At 52.8% G+C, this 22157-nt stretch overlaps 1 protein-coding gene across 3 annotated transcripts in view; it reads right to left on the bottom strand.

Annotated features, from left to right (window-relative positions):
* The window catches only part of CSMD2 (CUB and Sushi multiple domains 2), a 284784-nt gene that overhangs the window by 13264 nt on the left and 249363 nt on the right, over nt 1-22157 (bottom strand). For 2 of the 3 annotated variants that reach the window (XM_064635158.1, XM_064635159.1), the window contains one exon: nt 19174-22092. The gene's annotated coding sequence lies outside the window, so the exon portion shown is untranslated. Of the gene's footprint in view, nt 1-19173; nt 22093-22157 lie in introns of those variants that run through there. The other variant, XR_010425057.1, reaches the window with a different exon arrangement.

Here is a 22157-nt window from a genome sequence, read left to right as displayed (position 1 = left end):
AGGAGGGGGAGATTATTGGAGGGCTGAAATTGGTTTTTCTGTTATTTCAAGCCCTTTATTGGGCATCTCAATGGCTCGGTCACACCCCTGGGGACAATTCCAGCCTCTCCATAAGTTTGCTGAGCAAAAAAGTCCTTTCTCCCTTCCCTCTGGCACCACTGGAAACGCGAGGAGGAATTTCCCACCCCGAGTGGAATTTCCCACCCCGAGTGGAATTTCCCACCCCGAGCATCCTCCATTGGAGCAAATTCCCAGAGGAATTTCCCACCCCAAGCATCCCACATCGGAGCAAATTCCCGGAGGAATTTCCCACCCCAAGCATCCCACGGAGCAAATTCCCAGAGGAATATCCCACCCTGAGTGGAATTTCCCACCCCGAGTGGAATTTCCCACCCCGAGTGGAATTTCCCACCCAGAGCATCCTCCATTGGAGCAAATTCCCAGGGGAATATCCCACCCCGAGCATCCCACGGAGCAAATTCCCAGAGGAATTTCCCACCCCGAGCATCCCACATCGGAGCAAATTCCCAGGGGAATATCCCACCTCAAGCATCCCACATCAGAGCAAATTCCCAGAGGAATTTCCCACCCCGAGCATCCCACGGAGCAAATTCCCAGGGGAATATCCCACCTCAAGCATCCCACATCAGAGCAAATTCCCAGAGGAATATCCCACCCCGAGCATCCCACGTTGGAGCAAATTCGCAGAAGAATTTCCCACCCCGAGTGGAATCTCCCACCCCGAGCATTCCACGTTGGAGCAAATTCCCAGAGGAATATCCCACCTCGAGCATCCCACGGAGCAAATTCCCAGAGGAATTTCCCACCCCGAGCATCCCACGGAGCAAATTCCCAGAGGAATATCCCACCCCGAGCATCCCACGTTGGAGCAAATTCCCAGAGGAATTTCCCACCCCGAGTGGAATCTCCCACCCCGAGCATCCCACGTTGGAGCAAATTCCCAGAGGAATATCCCACCTCGAGCATCCTCCGTTGGAGCAAATTCCCAGAGGAATTTCCCACCTCGAGCATCCCACGGAGCAAATTCCCAGAGGAATTTCCCACCCCGAACATCCCAGCGAGTGAGGCCGAGTCAAACCGGGTCCCCAGGCAGCCCAAGGGGCCAGACAAGGATTAGCGAGGCTGCCGAGGGCATCGATCCCTTAAACAGCTGCAGGGGGGGCTGTGGCTCCGCCGGGACCCGCGGGTGTCCCTCCCGCTCCTGCCATCGACAGCAGGCGGGGTTAAAGCCCCGCAGCAGCGAGATAAATAAAAATCGATTCCTGTTTACTAGCGAAGCATGTTGGGCTCGGCAGGGGGACAAATCCCAGGGCACTGCGGTGGGAAGGGTTGGAGGGGCCTTTCTGGAAAAAGGGCAAGGAGCACAGGCACAGGGAGCAGCAGGAGGCAAAAGGGGGCTCGGGAGGTGGGGGGTCATCCTGGCAAGGGTCAAATCCCAAATCCCAGCCCAGGGAGACCCAGCACAGTGTTCTCCTCCCTCCCCTTTGCTGCCCAGCAAAGCATTTTGCCATATGGATCCTCATCTCCTCGACAGGGAAAGGGGGAATGGATTCAAACTGGAAAAAAATTAGGTTTAGGTGGGATCTTGGGAAAAAATCCCTCCCTGGGAGGGTGGGCAGGCCCTGGCACGGGTTGCCCAGAGAAGCTGTGGCTGCCCCATCCCTGGGAGTGTCCAAGGCCAGGTTGGAGCAACCTGGGACAGTGGAAGGTGTCCCTGCCCATGGCAGGGGGTGGAATGAGATGATCCTTAATATCCCTTCCAACTCAACCCATTCCATGATTCTCCAAGTGTCCTGTCCTCATTCCCCGTTTAAATTCCCTGTGCCCTTTCCAAACCCAGATCGAATCAGCTCACTCCAAGGGGATTGTCCTTCACTAAAACAAAACCTAAAAAATTTGGGAGCGAATTGCAAATGTTTTATTTGCAAGCAGGAATTCAATCAAGGAATTAAAGATGCCGTGGATTAATTAGGGGCCGGGCTCTGGTTGTTCCCCGTTGAGTGGCAAATCCAAACCTGCCTCTCCATCAGAGCCCTCATGAATATTCATCCACTAAACAGCAGATCGGAGCCATCACAGAGACAACAGAGACTGAAACCCAAAACCACTGGAAAACATCCAACCCCGTCCCAAATCCCATAAAAAACCCGCTGCTGGGAGAGGGGAAGGAACAGCCCGGCTGAGCATTTGTCTCCGTTTCTGGGGAGATTCCTCCCGGTTCCATGCCGGGAGGAATCCAGGTTGTCCAAGCCCTCCGGGAATGCGCTCCAGCTGTGCGGCACATCTGGGGCCGCCCGCGCAGCCCAGCCCAGCTCTTCGCTGCTGTTTTCCCCACGAGAGGGAGCTGCCAGCCCGTGGAATTCCCTCTTCCAGCCAGCCCACGGTGGCGATATTTCCGATAAACTCAGTTTTCCCCTCTGGAAAGGGCTGGAGGATCCTGCCAGGGCTGCTTTGGGACGGGGGAGAAAGGGTGACACCCCTTCGTTCGACCTCTTCCCACCTCTGGGATGGGAAGGCACTGGGAGAAGGGAAACTCGGGCCCAGAGGTTTCCTGCAGGGACACAGAGGGGCTGAGAGCTGTGGCCCTGGAGCAGGGAAAAGCCACTTCCAGGAGGGAAGCTGAGCTGTGGCCCTGGAGCAGGAAAACACCAATTCCCAGGACAGACCAAGGGCTGTGGAGGCTGGAGAGCCTCTGCTGTGGCTGCAGAGTGTCCTGGGCAGCCCAGGAGGATGCAGAATCCCCCAGAAGCCTGGGGGGTCCTCAGTCTTGCACCCAAAGTGCACATCCCAGGCAGGGGTGGCCGAGGGCCAGGACGCTGATCCAGCTGATCCCGTGGCCTCTGGAGCCAGCAAACCCTCCCAAAAAGTGCTGAGTGCAGTGGTGAACGAGCTCTGCCCTGGCAAGGGGCAGCTTTGACCTTCCAGACACTCCCCAGCACATGCCATGGCACCAGCACAGCCAGCACTGGGTGCTGAGCCATCAGAGCCTGGCAAAGCCACTGCCTGGGAGGATTAAGAAGAGCAGGATTTAATTAGAATGCCAGGGAAGAGCTGTCTGGGGCCCTTGCTCTTTTCTCTCCCATCTGCTTGTGCCTTTTGAGGCTGCTGGGAGCCAGCCCAGGTCCTTGTCACCTCAGCCAGTCCCTGTTCCCAGTTGTGCCAACCTGTTTTCAAAGCAAAGACGTGTGGAATCTTTTAACATTCTCACCAGGGCTTCAAGAACCTGCTCCCACATTGATCCCTGCAGCTACAAAGGCTCTGGGAACACGAAGGTTTGGAGTCCAGCACCATCTCTGGTTTTCAGGGATGGGAAAGACAAAAGGGAAAAGTGAAAGGGAATCAAGACAGACCCCTTTGGGTTTGCACAAAGTGCTGAGGCTCCTGCAAGGGCTTTGTTTCCCTTCCCACCTCCTTTGAAAGCCGTGGGAAAAAGAGAAAAGGAAGAAGCAGTTTGATTTCTGTGGCCTGGAGTCATTCCACTGTCTCAGGTTGGTCCAAGCTGGCCTTGGACACTTCCAGGGATCCTGGGGCAGCCACAGCTTCTCTGGGAAACTGTGCCAGGGCCTCCCCACCCTCCCAGGGAAGGATTTCTTCCCAATATCTGGACTAAACCATCTCAGGGACCACCCTCAGACCCCACTGTCTCCTCCTTGGTTGTCACCCACCAGCATCATCCTCACATCCCACCCCAGGTGACATTTCCCTGGCACAGGGGCCACCGAATGTGCCCCCAGGGCAAGGCTGGCACATGAATAATTCAGGAATGACATCAAAGTTTCCTTGAGCTGATGCATTGATTAGACCAAATTGCCTCCCTCACCCTCGAGGAGGTAAAGATGAGCTAATCACCGTTTGTTCTCTCTCAGAGAGATGATTAACCACAAATTAGAATATTAAACAGAGGACTTCGGGTACGTAAATTAACGGCTGAGAACTGAGTTAATTATTGGAGGAGCCATAAAACTGCTTATTTTTAATTCTTGCATTATTGTTTGATTTTTTTTTTTTTGGCCTCTTTTGGAGAGGGAGTTTTTTTTAAAATTGCTTGTTCTGCTGTTGTGGCTGTAGGAGCTGGGACACACAAGGGTAAATGACACCAGTTTGAAGGCACAGCCTCACTTTGCCCTCCCTAACTCAGTTTTCCAACCACCAGACGCAAATTTCAGAAGCACAGGATATTTTTGGGGTCAGAAGGGACCTTGAAGATCATCCCCTTCCATGGGCAGGGACACCTTCCACTAGCCCAGGTTGCTCCAAGCCCCGTCCATCCTGGCCTGGGACACTTCCAGGGGTGGGGCAGCTCCTCTGGGAAGTCTCCCTGAGCCAGATGCTGTGCAAGGAGCTCCTGTTCCTCCCTGAGCCCAATTAGTGGTGCCAACAGTGGCAGTGGTGGCACCAGGCCACGGGCACAGAGAGTCCTGTCCCCTCCTCCCCGGGGTCCTGCCACGGTGCTCCCACACCCGGCAAAGGGGGAAGGAGCTGCTGACAAAAGGCTGATTTAATTACTAGAATTGTTCTGATTACAGCCTGCAAACACTGTTATCTTGTAATTATTGCCAAGAACATGCCATTAGCACATGATTAAACACAACGTCTTGTGGGCTGCTGCTGATTGTCTGATGCCTTATGAACTTAATTACTTCGTGCTGATCGAGAGCAACTGCAGGGATGGAATGGGGCAGCGGCTCCAGAGGGGGGAGCTGGGGCACCCTGCAAAGAAGGGGCCCCTCAGCTCCTTTTTCAGGTGCTTGGCCTCAGCCAAAACCCAGCCAGGGGCAGGATCAGCACCTCAGTCCTTCCCTTGCTCTGCCCCAGACCAAGATTCCTCCCGGACAAAAGGTGCCAGGACAGAAAGCTCTTGCTGCCCGTGGAGTGCCACCAACTGCACCCGACCCCCAGAGCTTCCAGGCTTTTCTTTCCTGGGTTTGATGCCTCTTGTCCCGTGTTTAAACTCAGCCCCCCTGGAGCTGCCAACACACACAGGGCACCAGCCTCCTGCCCAGGGCTCTCTAAAAGCTCAGGAGCCTCCGTTCAGCAGGGACAAACCCAGAGATTTGGTGGGTTTGTGCAGATGGGAAGGTGGTTTTGGGGGTGCCTGGGGGGGTCACGGGACAGCCCCACGGAGGGGTGGGTGGATTTGGGATGCTGATGCCCCCCCTCACATGCAGTCCCAGGACATGCCCTGGGGCCTGGCAGGCAAAGTGAGGGGGTCCCTGCTGTTGGGGGGTGAAGGTCCTGCATTCCCAGCTCCCCCATCCCTGGGAGCCCTCCAGGACGAGCCCAGCAGTGCCTCCCAGCCCGGGAGCAGTTTGGGTTCCTCCCAGGAAAAATCAAGCAGCTGCTGCCTCAGGGACCCTTCAGCACCTCTCACAGGCTGTCACCCTGCCCTGGTGACAAGGACAGACAAACCAATCCTGACATCTCATTAGCAGGATTAATTTTCAAGCTCGTTCTCCTCCTGGCACTTCCACTTTCCACCTCTCCCTTGGCCCCTGGACTGCCTGGGCTCCAACTGAGCCAAGAGCAGGAAAAACACCCCCCTCTCCTGCTTTCCCTCCCCTCCTGCCCTGGAAATCGGTGCTCAGGTGGTCTCTGGCTGCTCACCTGCATCCTCCATGCCCCTCTGTGCTGCTGCTTCCACAGGATCCTTCACCTCCCTGCAGGAACCGCAGCCTCAGCTCCAAGCTTGGACTTTCCAGGCACCAAACTCCTGGAAACTTGGAATAAAGATGCTGTGGGTGCTCAGAGCAGGCTGTGCTGGCCATGGCCACAGCTGCTTGTGCCCTGTGCCCACAGCTTGGAGGGGAGGAGCAGGGGGTGCTGCCCACCTGGGCAGGTGCCACAGGACAACCCATCACCCCAAACAATTGCTCTCAGGCCCATCTTCATTAACTGGTGGGCTTTTCCTGGAATCATGAAGGCTGGAAAAGACCTCCCAGGTCATCAAGTCCCACCTTCCCACACCTGTCCTCCCATGGAGCCCAAGAATTTTGGCTCATCCCCATGTCCTTGCCCCAGCCTGATGCTCCTGGGATGAGGCCTTGCATGGCAGGGGGGAAAAACCCTTGGAAACACGGCTTGGCTGCTGGATCCCACCTCACTGCAGTGGGGGGAGTGGGATCTCACCCTCCCACCCCCCAGTCCCACTGGGCAGAGTGCCCACGTGGCTGTGCCAGGGCTGCTGCTGCTGGAGCTGCTGCTTTTCCCTGATCCCGACGGATTTACTGCACATAACTCCGTGCAGAACCTGCTTTCCTGGAGCCAGGAAGGTGTTAAATGGAGAAAAGCAGAGGAGAAGGTGAAAAAGCTGCTGTTGGGGTGAAGTGGGAGGCAGGGGAGTCCAGGAAGGTGCTGCCTGACCCCAGTCACGGCTCCGAGCTCTGTTTGTGTCTCTCCCTGAAGATAATTCCCACTGCAATAACTTTGCTCCCATCAGGAGGCAGCCTGGTGTCAGATCCAGCTTTGTAACCCGCCGAAAATGCCTTTTCTCTTTCCCTTTCGTCCTTTTCTTTCCTGTCTTGCAGGGAAAAAAAGGAGAGAAAATCCCCAGCTGATTTGCTGCTTTATAGAGTCGTGTGGAGCACACGAGCAAATCAATACAACAAACTGTTTCCATGTGATTCCTGAATAAACAAGGTCCCAGGCAATTCAGCCGGGTGCCTGTCATGTTCAGGTACCCTGTGGATCACGGGCTGAAATGAACCCAAGATGTCTCTTTGCAGGATTTAATCACAGCTCGAAATTTCTCCTCTCTCTCCTCAGCAGCAGCCGGGCTGGAGGAGGCAGTTTGTGTGCCCAGGCACGGAATTTTGTGGGAAAGGGGATACAGAGGTGAGGGCAAGGAGAAGTGGTCAAAATAAGAGGCACAAAATATCAGGGAAGCCCAACCTAAGGGATGCCTCTCCTTGTTTTTTCCATGTTTGCTCGTGGTTTTTCCCTGGTTTTTTCCTGTTTTTCCCTATTTCCTTCTTTTTCCCTGTTTCCCTGGTTGCACCCATTTCTTCATCTCCTTTTGGGCCGCCCAGTTCGTTCCTGGAGGTCCCTGAACCTCTTGGCAAAGAGCACCTTCAACGACACCAAACCACCCTGTTCTCCCAGCTCTGCTCTTGCTTATTTCGAGTCAATATTTTTCCCTTTGTAGCTCGAGAAAACACAAACGTTTGGCATTAAATCCCATTTCCTCCTCCTTATTTATTTATTTACAGCCCCGCAGAGCATTAAATCTCCACGTGTCAGCCACCAGGCTCGTATTTCAGCCACACAATGGCCAGAGGTGCTGGGGAGGGGGGACTCAGGAGGGGTTTTTTTTTAAGGATTTGGCTCAAAGTGGAGCTGGATTTCCATAAATCCCGGCTCGTGTCCGCGGCGAGTCAACATCGGAACAAACTGTGTCAACAGCACTGGGAGAAAGGAGGAATACAACAGTCCCCATAAAAATCCATCTTTCCCCAGGGATGGATTGAAAGGTGCCCTGTTCCTCCTGGGATGAGCTGGCTCCCTATCTCCAGAGAGCAGGACGGGGGTTTCGTGGCACTGCAAATCCGGCTCTGGGGCTTCTCCCGCCGGATAAAACCCTCCCTGGCTCTGTGACAGATCCAGGATAAATCCCCTGGGTTGGCTCCTGTTTGCTCAGGCAGTTCTGAGGGGCTCTGTGTGTGTGGCAGCTTTGGGCTGGCTCAGGTGCCATCCCTCCCCCTGCAGGGCTGCATTTCCTCCTGCTGCTGTGCTGAGCCAGCTCTGCTTTTCCCACCAGGACTGCACATCCCAGGACCAGGGGCTGCACAGAGTCACAGGATCATTAAGATTGGAAAAGGCCTCCAAGATCATCAAGCCCCCCCTGTGCCCGATGCCCACCTTGTCCCCCAGCCCAGAGCACTGAGTGCCACGGCCAGGCCTTCCCTGGACACCTCCAAACCTCCCTGGGCAGCTCCTTCCAATGTTTAACCAACCCTTCCATGGAGAAACTCCTCCCCATGTCCAACCTGCCCCTCCCCTGGCACAGTTTGGGGTTGTTTCCTCTTGTCCTGTCCCTTGTTCCCTGGGAGCAGATCTCGACCCCCACTGTAAGAAAGCCACCCCCTGACTTTGGAAAGAGTTCTGAGGTTGGGGCGAGGGGAAAAAGAGATAAAATGGAGTATTTTCAGCTGGCAACCAAATTTAGATCGGGTTGTGGCAGGTCAGGTGGGGTGCAAATATTTTTTGCACCCCCAGGAAAGCAGATCTTCTCACTTCCAGCTTTCCTTCACAATAAAATAAATGAGTCCACAGCACCCACATTAGTCTGAGAGGCCAAAATCTGATTATTCTGATTGTGTGGACACACAGGAAAAGGTCCTCTGAGGTGTTTTAAACCATTTTCTGCTCTTTACAACCCCCCCCTCCTTTTTTCCAACACCCCAAGCTACAAAACTGGGAGCCTGCAAGGTCTTGTTGTCGGGATCCTTCCCAAGTGATGGCAAAATTCAGAACCAGAAGGACACTCCCGAGGGCACCTTTCATTCAGGATCCTCAGCTCCTTCCTAAAATCACTGTATTTTCAGGTTTGCTTTCAAACCACCCCCTTGCTCGTGACCTGCCCTTGTGCCTCGTCCCCGGCGCTGCCCACGCTCCCCCTGGGGTGGATTTTACTCCCTGCCAGAACAGGAGGTGTAAGGAAATCAATCTGAGCTGATGGGGCTCCTAATGGCAGGTTAGGGAATAAGGGAAGCATTAATATCCACCTCCTTGGAAGCCTGGAACAGTAGGGTCCCAAAATTCAAATCTTTTCTGCTTCAGGGACTTTAAATGAGGTAAAGATGAGGCTTGACCCTCGAGCCACAAGCTCCTGCTGTTTGCCCCAAGAAAAACATCATCACCTGGCTCCTGGGAAGGGAAAAATGAGCAGTTCCAGGGGAAATGTTGGTTGTTGGGACCGAGGGCAGGAGAGGGTGGGGTGAAAACCTCCGTGTTTGCTCCCTGGGGTCTGCTCGAGCAGGAGATGCCTCTGAAGCTCCCCAAAATGAGCCCAAATAAATGACTCCATAAATATCTCCTGTCCCTAGCTGCTCACCTCGCAGTTGCAGACGTCCTCTGGCGCTGGAAAAATCCCCTTGGCCCCTTTTTAGCTCGTAGATATTTAATGGGAAATTAGGTCTTAAATCCTCCGTCTCCTTCCCGGCTGCCGAGGGCGGGCGAAGGATTGGCCCGAGGCCAAGGGCAGGAGCAGGACTCAGCATTCCTGTGCTGAATCCAAGTGTTGGCACCTTCCCCTGGGAATCCTGGCTCTGGTTTTTACCCACCCTGGCCATCAGCAGAGAGAGCTGGAGCCACCAGACTCAATAACCAGGGGGGAAGGATGGGGCGTCCCCTGCTCCCCGTCCCCCTGTTCTTCACCAGCCCCAAATGCCTGCCAGAAAAGTGTCTTTTTATAATTATAATTCATGATTTTATAATCATGTCCTTACTAATACTCTATATTAGCTCTATTTTATATTGTTATTTATTATAGAATGTAATTTTTATCATTGTTTCCCAGCCACAGCTTGTCAGGCTTGTCCCAAGGGCACGAGGCCACCCAGACACCCTCCTCCTTCCCAGGATGTGCCCCCACAAACCTGCTCCAAAGGGAGAGATATCAGGGAGAGAATAAAGACATTTTTAAAATAATAAAGAATTTTTGAAGTGTTTAAGGGGAATAAAAGAAAAAAGAAGGGTTCAAAAATCAAGGTTTTCCACGAGGGCACCCAGACATCATCCTCCTTCCCAGGATGTGCCCCCACAAACCTGCTCCACAGGGAGAGATACCAGGGAGAGAACAAAGACATTTTTAAAATAATAAAGGAATTTTTAAAATAATAAAGGAATTTTTAAAATAATAAAGGAATTTTTAAAATAATAAAGGAATTTTTAAAATAATAAAGGAATTTTTAAAATAATAAAGGAATTTTTAAAATAATAAAGAAATTTTTAAAATAGTAAAGAAATTTTTAAAATAATAAAGAAATTTTGGTGTATTTAAGGGGGAATAAAAGAAAAAAGAAAGGTTCAATCTCCGCCTCAGACACAATTATATCTCATAATCTGCTAAAAGCCAGGATTTATCCCCTCTTTGATAGGCAGAGCCCTTTCCTTCCTCTGGTGTTTAACCTCAAATCCCTCTCCCTCTCTCATTATATTTTATCACAGTTTGGGGAGAAGGACATTTTAAATGCTGAATGAACAGACAAATGTTAAAAAAAATCCCACCCCAACAACCCAAACCCAAGCCCTGCAAGAGCAGCATAAATATGGAAGCAAAATAATTGTGCATTAATGCTAATTGAAACAGTGAGGGCCCCACTTAGGCCATTTGAATATGCATCAATCGAGCAAAGTATTAATGGAACTAAATCAAAAAAACACCCTGATAAAAGAGCCACTGCTTCCTTTTCACCATTAATATTGTTAAAGTGTTTTACATCCTGGGAATAATTGTTTGTTTGTGGGTGAGAATTAACCCATAACTCAGCAAATCATTGCCTTTGATAGTTGTTGTTATTTTGATATTTCTCAGGGTGGTGCTGAACACCCACAAAAATCCCAGCCAGCACTGGGGGGGCTCTTTGGGGAAAAATATAACTCACAACCAGTGTGGAGCTGCTTTATTTCCTTGTCTCAGTTTCCCCCAGGTTGTTCTCTCCTTTTTCCCTCCTTGTGGTCCTTCCCAAAACCATCAGCACCCTCCTTGGATGGAATTCCCCGCTGCCAAGGTCCAGCCCAGCATCTCCAGGGGCTGAGGAGCTCCCAATCCCTCCTTCCCCTCCATCCATCCCCCGTTCCTCCTCCCCTTTATCCAGCTGGTTTCTCTCCATGCCACCATCCCCTGCTCCAGGCAGGAGAGGGATGGAGCCAATTCCTCCCTGCTGGAAAATCAGGCTCTGAGGAGGCTGGAGAAGCTCTGAAAGTGGAAGAAAACAACCCCTTCCCTTCCTTTAGGAGGCAAAATGCCCCGTTCCAGCCACCTCCCCTCTGCAAGTCTCACCTTCCCCGCCCTCAGGGAGGTGCTGGTGCTGCAGAGGAGGGTGTCTGAGCAGCCACAGCGTTCTCCAGGTGGCACCTGGCTGCCAGCTTTCCACCCAGGCAGCTCCAAGGATGCTCCCAGGGCATCCAGCCAGCTCCCTCCCCCTCTGGGTGGGCTCGGGGCAGCAGCACAGGAGAGGTTTCCCACCCAAATTAAGGAAAAATCAGCCCTGATGCCAAAGGTGGGCAAAGAAAACCTGGCTCTTTGCCCTCCTGGGGCACCTGGGAGGTGGTGGCAGGTTTGTTCCTGATGTCCTTGGTGCTTGGCAGGAGGCAGCAGCACGTGGGGGACTGGGCTGTGACAGCTCTGAGATGGGGGACAAATTGCTGGGGACAGTGATGGATGGCCTGGCTGTGCCTCCTCTGCTGCTCCTGCCTGCTGGAGTTAACTCCAGGATGGCTCCAGAGCAGGGTCAGTCCCATCTGCTCTGACCCAGCTGCAAAATCCCATTATCTGCCTCCCCCCAGCACCCCCACCCCGAAGGGTCCCTCCAAACACAACCCAGAGGTGTTTCCAAGGGATAAAAACACCCACCTTGGAGGTGTCCTCAGCTCTGGGACCCTCCACTGGGGACACAGAGCTGGGGAAGGTCCTCTGTGTCCCCCCCAGATGGTGTGAATCCCACTGCAAGCACATGGACCCAGGCAGGTGATGCACAGATCCATCCCAGATCCATGTCCTGCACTGGAATGGGAATGCTCTTGGAACACTCAGTGGGCCCAAGGCAAACCCACCTGGATTTACAGGACAGACCCCCCCTGGGCAGCCGTGCAGGGAGGGGTTAATGCCTGGGACGATTATCCCTGGATGCAGAGCAGGGACAGCTGCTTCCTGTTCTAAATGAAATAATGTTGATTGGGGCTCTTAATGATGGTTTGCCGTGGAGCTAATTAGCTCCCAAGCCTTGGCAGATGCTGGGAGGGGGGTCAGTCCCAGCCAGGCAGCAGTGAGGGGGCACAGGAGGCTCCAGCACCGTGGAGGGGCTCCCAAAAACCCCCCATTCCCAGGGTGTAGGATTCCTGTTGTGGTTTCCCCTGCCCTGACCTCCAATCCTGGCAGCTCTGGCACTGGCTGGGGTCACTCCCTGGGCTGCAGACAACGTTTGGCTGTGACATCTTCGAACCACACTCTGCTGCCAACAGAACTGTGCTCCCATCTGTTTACCAGGGGGGTTTCCAAAGGAGCTCAGCACATCCCAGCTCTGGCTTGGCAGCTCCAAAAAAACCCTCTCTCCATTCCTTTGGCACGGCAGCATCAGAATCCCAGAATCCCAGGATGGTTTGAGTCGGGAGGGACCTTATGGATCATCCAGTGCCACCCCCTGCCATGGGCAGGGACACCTTCCACTAGCCCAGGTTGCTCCCTGAACACTTCCAGGGATGGGGCAGCCACAGGTTCTGGGCTGTGCTCCCCCTGCACCAACACTTGGGATCGTGGAGGATCTGGGGGAGGATCCCAAGACCTGATGTCTTGGGATGCAGCTGCTCCCTGTTTCCTCCCAGTGGTCCCTGGTGGAAGGCTCTGTGCTGCTGCCAGATGTGCCCCAGGGAGGGAATGGAGGGAAAAAACCCTGGCCAATCCCAGCAGAAAGTGGCCTTTGGAAGCCAATCCCAGCAGAAAGTGGCCTTTGGAAGCCAATCCCAGCAGAAAGTGCCTTTGGAAGCCAATCCCTTGGGGATGTGGCCGTGCCAGCAGCAGGAGCTGCTCCCAGCAGGATGGGGAGGTTCAGGGCCGAGCTGAGGGTGCAGCACTTTTCAAGGCTGCCCATCCCCAGGTGCTCCAGCTCCGGGCAGGGGGGACCCAGAGCAGTTAATTCCTGCATTTGTGTCCAATTCCACGTGTCTTGGCCCATTTTGCACCGCCCAGGTGGGACATGGAGAGTGTTCCCAAGCCCATCCCGGGAGAGCCGGTTGGGGAGTTTAAGAAGCCCCTCTGAGCTGATCCCATGTCTGAGCTCTCTGGGTTAAAGCACCTTCCACCACTCCTGACCTGCCCAGCACCAAGCAGAGCGTGGCACTGGGCTCTTCTGTGGTGTGGGAAGGGAGATTTTAAATAGTTCCTTTCAATTCTGTGAAGGATTTGCTGGTAGGACACCGAGCTAACACGCAGGGACATTGTCTGCTGAGCTCCTGCAATTACAGGGCTGCCCTGGAGTGACTATCATTTGCTCCAACAACGTTTTCCAGCCACTGAATAAGTGGCAGAAGCAGGGAAAAAAATCAATAGCTACAATCCCATTGGCTCGATCGTGCTTCAAAAAACACGGAATTACTTCATGGAGCAGAAGGTTTTCAGTTGGCCAGAAACAATTCAGAGTCTGAGCGGGGAGAGGTTCTGTGTGGAAAAGCCTCACTGAACTTCTGAGGCTTTAAAAAGCAAATCTGGGGGAAAAAAACCCAAAAATAACAAAAAAAAATCTGATTAAATGTGCAGAGCTGCAGTCAGAGTGAGAGCAAAGCTGCTCCCACCTCGGCTCCCAGAGCAGTGCCAGGCTGGAGGGAGCAGCAGGAAGATTATGGGCAGGAAAGCTGGAGATTTACCAACTCACAGGGAAGTTGGGGTCTAAATCTTCAGCCGAGCTGCAGCAGATGGTGGTGCCTCGCTCCTCCCAGGAATTACAGAAACATTGTTTGGAAAAGCCCTCCCAGCCCACAGAGCCCACCCTGTGCCTGATGATCCCGGGATTTTGTGCAATGATCCCCCCACATCCACAGGGTTGGACGGTGGTTTCACCCCTCTGGCTGTTCCCCCCCAGCTCTGGAGAGCCAGGGAATCTGCACTGCTCCCAGTTTCCATGAGGACAATCCATCCCGGGAACGGAGCAGAGCCCACCCATCACCCAAAGGACATCCCTTCCCTGACGCTGCCTGGCATTTCGGGAGCTGGGGCAGCAGGAGAGGGCAGGGGATGGGAATGTCCCCGGTGGCTTTTGTCACCGTCCCTTTTCCCAAACAAAAGCTGCAGGGCAAACATCGCGTTCCCTGGACTCCCAACCCCCGGAGAGAGGGGGCACAGGAGGTTTCCGGGGATCTAAGGAATGGCAGAAGATGCTCTTTGAGCCGCCCCGGGGTTTGCCCGGCGCACAGGGCACTCCCCTCCGGTGCCCTCTGCCACTTAACCTTCCCCGACCTCATTTGTCTCTGAAAGGTGCAAACACGCCCCTCCAATTTTGCGGGTTAATTTAATCACCCTGTGAAGTGCTGCGGGCCCTGGGACAGGACGGAGGCCAAGGGCGGCTGCAGAGGTGAAGGATTCCCCAGCCCCCCCCCCCCCGGCGCGCTCCTAACGAGCTGAAATAACTGTTTAAAAAAGGGCAACCGGAGCAATATTTCCTGGCAGTAATTCCCGTCCCTGCCTCGCACACCCTCAGCTCTCCGTCCTCGGGCTGCAGGGGCTAATTTAGGGTTATATTTAATTTATAAAAAGCGCGGTAGTAAATCACAGGTGGGAGAAACCACCAATTCAGCCTTTTCCTTTCCTCCTGCAAACTCAGGCGACGCTCAGGGAGTTTTCCAGGGCTTGCTTTCGCTGGAGCTTGGATTATTTTAGGATGGCAGATGGTTGTTTTTTGAATAAGTTGGAGCTGGGGTGGAGGAAGGGGGGGGGGATTTAGTTTAAAATATGAAAATTCTAATTAAAAATATCTCGCGAAGGTTTGGAATGAGCCAGTTACTGACGGCAGGGCAGGGACCTCCCCAGTGCCTTTACTGGGGGCACTGCCCAAGTCCCTGCTTAATTCAGGGGCTCTTTTGGGGAAAATATAAGTCAGGGGCCGGGGCTCCCATGGGATGCTCCTGGTTTAGTGCTTCATCCGCCTCCTGGGGCTCTTTGAACTCAGCTCGGGCTCAGGAGGGTCCTTTTGTGGAGGCGGGGATTTTTCCAGCGTTCCAGCATCGATGGGACTGGGGGACTGGGGGCTCAGGGGCGAGAAATTTTGACACCTAGAGCCTGGAAAAAAACCTGGTTTGCCTGATTTTTCCAGCCTCACGTGCCTCTCCTGCTCCCCGTGGCTGTCCCGGCTCCCGCAGCTACTCCTGGAAAAAGTCCGGGACGAGGCACAAGGCCCTGAGCAGAGCAGAGGGAATTCTGGTGCCTGTTACCAAACTAGCATCACCCAATCCCACAATGGGATTACCACAAATGTTGTTTTTTCAGCAGAAACTGCTGCAGAACTCAGGATTTGGCTCCTCCAAGCCAGTCCTGAGCTACAATTGGTTAACACTGTTGATTTTCCCCCCTACCCGAGCATATGTTGTGATTTGATTACATCCAGTAAATCTGTTCAGCAAACATTAATAACCTCCTGCCATTCTAGTACTCTTTTTTTTTTCCCCTCCCAGCCCAGTTATCACACATAAATATTTCCAATCATCTCCCTCCATAAAGCCAATCCAAGGGCATCACGACCCGATGATTTCACACGGGTATGGATGGATTTAGGGCTGGCAGGGCTGGAAAAGGGAGGGAAGCCAAGCACAGCAGCCCAGGGAAAAGGGGGTTGTGCTCCACTGGACCAGTGCAACCACTGATCTACTGCCCTGCTGGTGCTAATGATGGGAATCTGGGATAGGCTCCTCTCCCTCCTCCCCGTCCCCAGCAGCAATTCCCAGATCCTCCTGGACTAACGGGAGGGTGATTTTAAGGAGAGGCTGAGGCAGAGGGGAGGGTTGCCATCCCTTGGGAGGGATGTGGGATGTTCCACACTGGGCTGAGATTCCCCTCTCATTTATTTCAGCCACATCCCTGGGAGATGTGGGGTTTGGCTGCTGTTTTCATGGAATCATCAAACCATGGAGTTGGAAAAGCCCTCCAAGATCAGAGTCCAACCATTAACCCAGCACTGCCAAGGCCACCACGAAACCACGTCCCCAGGCACCACATCTCCACGTTTTTGGAGCCCTTCCAGCCCATTCCAGTGCTTGACAAGCCCTCTCAGTGAAGAAATTTTCCCTGGTGTCCAACTTAAACCTCCCCTGGTGCAACTTGAGGCCGTTTCCCCTCCTCCTGCCCCTTGTTCCCTGGGAGCAGAGCCCGACCCCCACCCAGCTCCAACCTCCTTCCAGGGAATTTTGGAGAGTGATAAGTCTCCAGGCTGAGCCCCCCCAGCTCCCTCAGCCTTGTTCTGCAGCTCCCAGTACCCCAAACCAGCTTTCCCAACACTTCATTAATTCACACAGGCTCTGAAACTTCTTCTTTTGCCCCCTTCCAAAAGCTGCTGGAGCTTATCAAGAGATGAAAGATTGAAGGACATGCATAATTAATGGCCTGGCTTTATTTAAATAATTCAATTTTGCCTTCACATCTGCATTCTTCAGGTGTGGCTTTAATTCTTTAATTACAGACCATCGTGCCACGGTGCTTTGCCTGATTAACAGTTGGAAATTAAGGCTGGATTGGAGTGGGGGAGAAAGATGTGTCAATACAGAAATAAGAATATAAAGTAGCTTGAGGGAAAAGTAAAGTGTCTTCAGCTCAGCAAACCTGTTCTGCTCTAACAGTCCTACATCCCAGAGCATTTCCAGGAGGATTTCAGGCTGGTTTGAGGGGGGTCCCAGCACCCAGGGAGCCACAGCACCTCCAGCTTGCTGGTTCCTGCCCCTGAATCCCATTTTTCCAAGCTTATCCTTATTGTCCCCTGATGGCTTGGTGGGTTTTTTGTTAGCTTATACCCTAATAAGAATTATTCAGTAATTCGAGGGTGAAATGTAAATGTCAGAGCAAGACTGGCAGAGGTTTGGGGAAGAAGTGGACAGAGGGTTTCTGCCACTTTCTTCCAGCAGCTGGACAAACCTGCTGGAAAGCTGGGCTTGGAAAAGCCCCTGGTGTGCCAGGAGTGCCAAGGGGAATACAAGGCTGGCAGAGGGGGTGGCTGCTGCCAAAGGCACCAGTGCCTGCCCACCCTGGAATATTAAATGTGCTGGGAGGATGATCATGATTAATTATCTCACCTGTCTGCCAGAGGAATCATTTTCTCCGGGCTGAAATAACTAAACCAGCTCCTTTCCCACACTAACAGCACTTCATTGTCACACATTCCCTAAATCCAGGCCCTTTGCACCAGTTTGGCTAATGAGGACAGGGCCAGGGCTGGCTGCATGTTCCCCTGGGATCAGCAGGGAGAGCCAGGCCTGCTCCCAGCCCTGGCTTTTAACCCTTTCCCTGGGATTTTCCTGTGCTGAATTCCCACAGCCCCGAATAAAGCCCATTCTGCTCCCCAGGGGTGCTGAACTCCCTGACAGGTAAATGCCCCCTGAGCCCTGACTGCAGCTCCCACCACCAGGAGAAACCAAATGCCACTTTTTTCTTTAAGTTTTTTCCCCACTTTTTTTTTTTTTTTTAAGCTCTTCCAAAGCCTGGAGAATGAATTATGCATTTTCCCCCCTAGCACTGAACTATAAATTCTCCTCTTAGTGCTTGGAACTGTTTCTGAAGTTCCGGGAAGTTCCCTCCTCCTGCAGAGCTGCAAGATCCCAGCTGAATAACACAAACCCAAAAATGTCCTACTTGGGGGCTCATTTTGGTGCAGGTTTCCTGTGGGTGCTGCTCATTTACCTGTCCTTGGGATGGATTTTCCATCACTCACCTGCTCAGAGGAGGATGGGAGGAATTTATCACCTTCCCAGGGGATAAAACCGAGTGTGTTTGTCCCGGTGGGGCTCAAGGAGATGCAGAATAATCCAGCACAGCTCAAATCCTGGGAACCACTTCTGCTTTGCTCCCAGCTCCCTGCATCCCTTCTGCACGTCCCTGGCTTTCCCAGCTTCCCAAAGAACTCGTGGCAACTTTCCTAAGGGGCTTTAAGTGCCTTAGTGACCCCCCAAATGATGCCCTCGAGGCTCTTTGCACCCTGTTTTTCCATGGCCAGGAGCACCTGGAAAGTCCAAATGCAAAACCCAGGGTGGCTCCAGGACGTCAGGGAGCTCTCCAGGGTGTTAAAACCAGGCTCAGACCTCCTGGCCTGGCCAGGGCAGGTCCTAAACAAAGACTTGATGTCCCAGAGAGCCAAATCCCACAGCTCCAAAGAGTTAAAACACTTGGCTGAGCTCTGGCTGTGCTGGTGGAGCAGCATCACCTGCTTTTAATGCATCTCTGACAGCCCAAGGTCACCTCACCCTGCAAGGGAACAGGGGAGGAGGGGAAAAGCTGATTTACAGCAGCCATCCCACAGGGACTGGGAGCTCCATCCCTGGGGCTGCAGCCCCAGCAGAGGGGGGATTATTCTGTGTCCTGGAAAAAAAATCATCATCAGAGGTGATTCCTGCCCTGCCCTGCAGGGGTAACTTATTAATTAATTAACTAATAACACCTCCTTAGGTGTTACAGGTGAGCCAGTGTCACAGGAGCACCCATGGGAGACCCCTGTGCTGAGGTTTTAATGCAGCCCAGAGCAAAACCACAGCCCAAACCCCCCTGAGGGATCCAGGAGTGACAATGTACCTGTTTAACACCAAAAAAATTCAGCCAGCTCGGGTCCCCTCACAATTCCTAATGGGAGACACATTTGTAATGTCCTTTTCCAACCAGAAAATTCCCTGCCAATTTAATTTTCCACGTGAATTCAGCCCCAGCCCTGGATTAAGAGGGACATCACCCCCTCAGGGCAGTTGGGCTCTGAACTAAATCCCCATTTCAGGCTTTTCCCTTTGTTTCTTGGAGGACCTTTGAGCTCCTGATTTCAAAAGGGGCTCTGCTGATCTGCCCTGACAGAGGGGCAGGAGCTGCCAAGAGCCTGAGCATCCCTTCCTGGCTGGAGGGGGGGCAGCACAGCTGGAATTAAATCACATCCCAGCTGGAATAACATCACATCCCATCAGTGCAGGGAGCTGGGAAGGGAGGGAGGGAGGGCAGATGTTGGATTGGTCTCATTCCCTCCGGATGAGCTGCTGCCTCCAGAGAGCAGGGACCACATCCAGGCTGAATTCCCCTGGATTTCCCACTGGTGATGGGGAAAAGGGTTGGTCTTGCCTGAACCTTCCCTATTTTCCTCCTTGGGATGTGCTTCCAAGCAGCTGGAACATCAGGAACCTCACGGGTGTGTGTGTTTGTGTGAGAATCCAGAGGATCCTGTGACAAAAAAAAGCCTTTGGCAGCTCCACGAAAAAGGCAGCAGGAAATGTAAGAAAAGCAATGCAAAAATTTATATTTTATTTTGAAGTCAAAAATTTAAAATAGCTTTCAAATTCAGCAAAGGATGCCTGAACACAAGGAAAAGCCTCATATACAGAGACAGATAAATTAAATTGTATATACTGCAGACAAGCCAGGTGTATGTATAGATTACATATGTACACTTTTATGTAAACCAGATTTATACATTTTATTACATTTACAAAAAAAAGCTGATCTTCCACTACTGTTTACTACAATAATGAAAAAAAACATTTACATTGGGTTTTTTTAACTGTACAAACTTCTGATTCATAAAAATATATCTCTGTACAAAAGAGGGATTTTTTTTTCTTTTTTTTTTGGTTAGTTTTTCTTCCTTTTGTGTTTTTTTTTTACCTTTTTTTTCTTTTTTCTTTTTTGTTTATTTTTTTACCTTTTTCATTTCCTTTTTTTTTTTTTTTTTTTAACATAATGCAAGTCCTCTGGGCACAAGGATGGAGAAATGTCACGCATCAGGTCCCAGCCAGCTTGCAAAAAAATCGGGATAAACCCCCTTCCACTTCCTTTGCTACTTGGGCAACAGCAGAAAAAGGGACTTAAATGGGTCAAAAGCAGCAAGTCTTGTTTAGGCAGAGCTTCCCCTCTCCCCCTGCATGGGTGTTTAAATAATTTGGGGTTATTTTTACACACCTTGAGTTTCTCCTGGTTATTCCACGGGATGAGAGGGAGTCGGGAAGGTCTGGAGAGCAACGTGTGCGTTATGTGTGGCCATCCCTGCTCTCCACACAGAGCACCCTCGGGGGGTTTGGCACCTTCCCAGCCTGGAGAGGCTTTTGTGGAGCTCAGGGACAGGAACCTGGAGGGCTCCAGGCTCTGCTGCCACGGAGGGGTTGGGATTTGGGGCGCTGGGAGAGGAGCTGGGACAGGGCGGGTGCTGGAGCAGCAGGGACAGAGCAGGGGGTGGGTTTGGCCAGGGGCAGGAATCCCAGGATAATTTCGGTTGGAAGGGACCTGGGGGTCAAGGGTGGGCCAGGAGAGCCCAGCTGGAGGCAGGAAGCAGCTGCTTCCCTGCAGGATCCACGGGAATCTCCCAGCTCTGCCCTCCCTGGGGTTGCCCAGCTGATAAACTGAGGGGGACAAACCTTGGCCCCACAGCTGAGTGTCCCCCCAGCCCAGCTGGGTCCCCTCTGGCCCTGACCCTCCTGGGATCCTTGTCCTGCGAGCTGGGGGAGCCCCCAGAGGGACAGCCCAGCCTGGCTGCCCATGGAATTCAGGCCTGGAAGCCTCTCCCTGGGTTTCTGGGAGCACTCCCTGCTGCAGGACGTGGCTCAGCAATGCCCTGGGCTCCCTGTGTGCCCAGCCCCACGTGGGCAGCACCTCCCTGACCCCTGCCCATGTAGGATCAGGGCTCTGGCTCCTTCTCCCACCCCTCAGCACCTTTTCCTGCTTTGGGCAGCGGAGGTGGCATTTTTTTTGGCAGGCTGGCTGTCCAGCCACGAGGCTGGAGAATGCTGCTTTACTCTAAGAGCACTGAATAAGAGACAGAAGTAAAAAAAATAATATATATTTATATACATATACACACACACACGCACACACACACAGAGTAAAAGAATAAACAAACCAGGGAAAAATAAAAAACAAACCTACCCTGTGGTTTTCATTAGGCAGAACCTCAGCTGACATCAGGGAGGGGAAAAAAAACTAGTGCTTGGATGGGAGAGCATGGATGTAAACACCACCCTCGAGGTTTAATGCTGATTTCCCTTGGAGTCTCCTGCAGGAGGAAGCTGCCTCGGTGACACAGGATTTCACTTCTCACCTGGGAAATGCCACTGCTGCCTCCAAAAAGGGGCCCTCAGAGCAAACAGCCTCAAAGCCTGGATCAACAAGAGCAGCTCTGCTCCTCATCAGAGGAGGCCAAAACTCACCAAAGCCTCGTTGTCTTCTAAGGCAGGAGAAATGTCAAGCTGCCTTATCTGCTGCCCTGAAAGCCAAGGCAACCTCTGTGCCCCTGGGAAATAAAGGGAGCAGCTCTGGAGAGAAATTAAAACTCTTATTTGGAGTTGCCATTTTGGAGGATCAATATGAAAAGGGCAAAGGCTTTTTGGGGGGGAAATCAGGATTTGTTGAGTTCTTTTTAAAGAGGTTTTTGTCCCTCGGTGTCTGTCAGCGGTTTCCTGGTCAGGGGGTTTTGGACACAGCTCAGATCAGCAGCCAGGGAGAGGGGGAGTGTTTCCTCCCCAGCCCTGAGAGCTGCAGGAACGAACACAGGGCAGAAAAAACCCCAGCAAGAATGCCCAAAGGAAAAAGAAACGGGGAAGAGGGGAAAAAGCTTCCAAAGTTTCGCTTTTCCCATCGGGAGGGTCCCATTTGAAAACCCTTCCTCTGCCAGAGCCCTGGGGGGGTAGAAAAAACAACAAACAAATATCCCACAAGCCCAAACACAGACAGAACAAGAGCTCATCCTTTCCTATACTGGTGTTGTCCATAAATCCAGTCAGCACCTTGTGCACAACCCCTCTGTTGCCCAAGCTCTTCCCAGAGTTGGGGGGGCAGCTGGTGGGGCCCCCACACATCCCACGGCTCCCTCTGGGAACACACCACCAGGAGCAGGTTGGAAAAGCCTTCCCAGGTGCTCCCCTTGCCCAGGGAAGTCGGGCTGAGCCCCCCTGGCAGGGTGGGGAGGGAGGAGCTGAGCAGGAGCAGACCTTTGGTTGGCTTCGTGATCCAGGATGGAGGGCGGGGAAGGACGGCAGAGGACAAACCCAGCGGTCCCTCAGGAGGTCACACAAAGTCCAACGAGGTGCAGCAGCTTCTCCACAGCCTCAGCAAAAGGTTGGGAGGAGGGAGATGGGCAGGGGATGGATGGAGACTAGTGAGGTGAAACACAATCATCCACCAGACGCCGACCCCGGAGCGATCTGGGATGGGGGAAAGGAAAAGCAAACAGCCTGTTATTAACACACAGAAATGCTGGAGAGCCTGC

The sequence above is a fragment of the Pseudopipra pipra genome, chromosome 24 (assembly GCF_036250125.1).
Source record: "Pseudopipra pipra isolate bDixPip1 chromosome 24, bDixPip1.hap1, whole genome shotgun sequence".
NCBI lineage: Eukaryota > Metazoa > Chordata > Aves > Passeriformes > Pipridae > Pseudopipra > Pseudopipra pipra.
The sequence above is the reverse complement of the archived record's forward strand: the minus strand, read 5'-3'. Positions and strand labels throughout refer to the sequence as shown.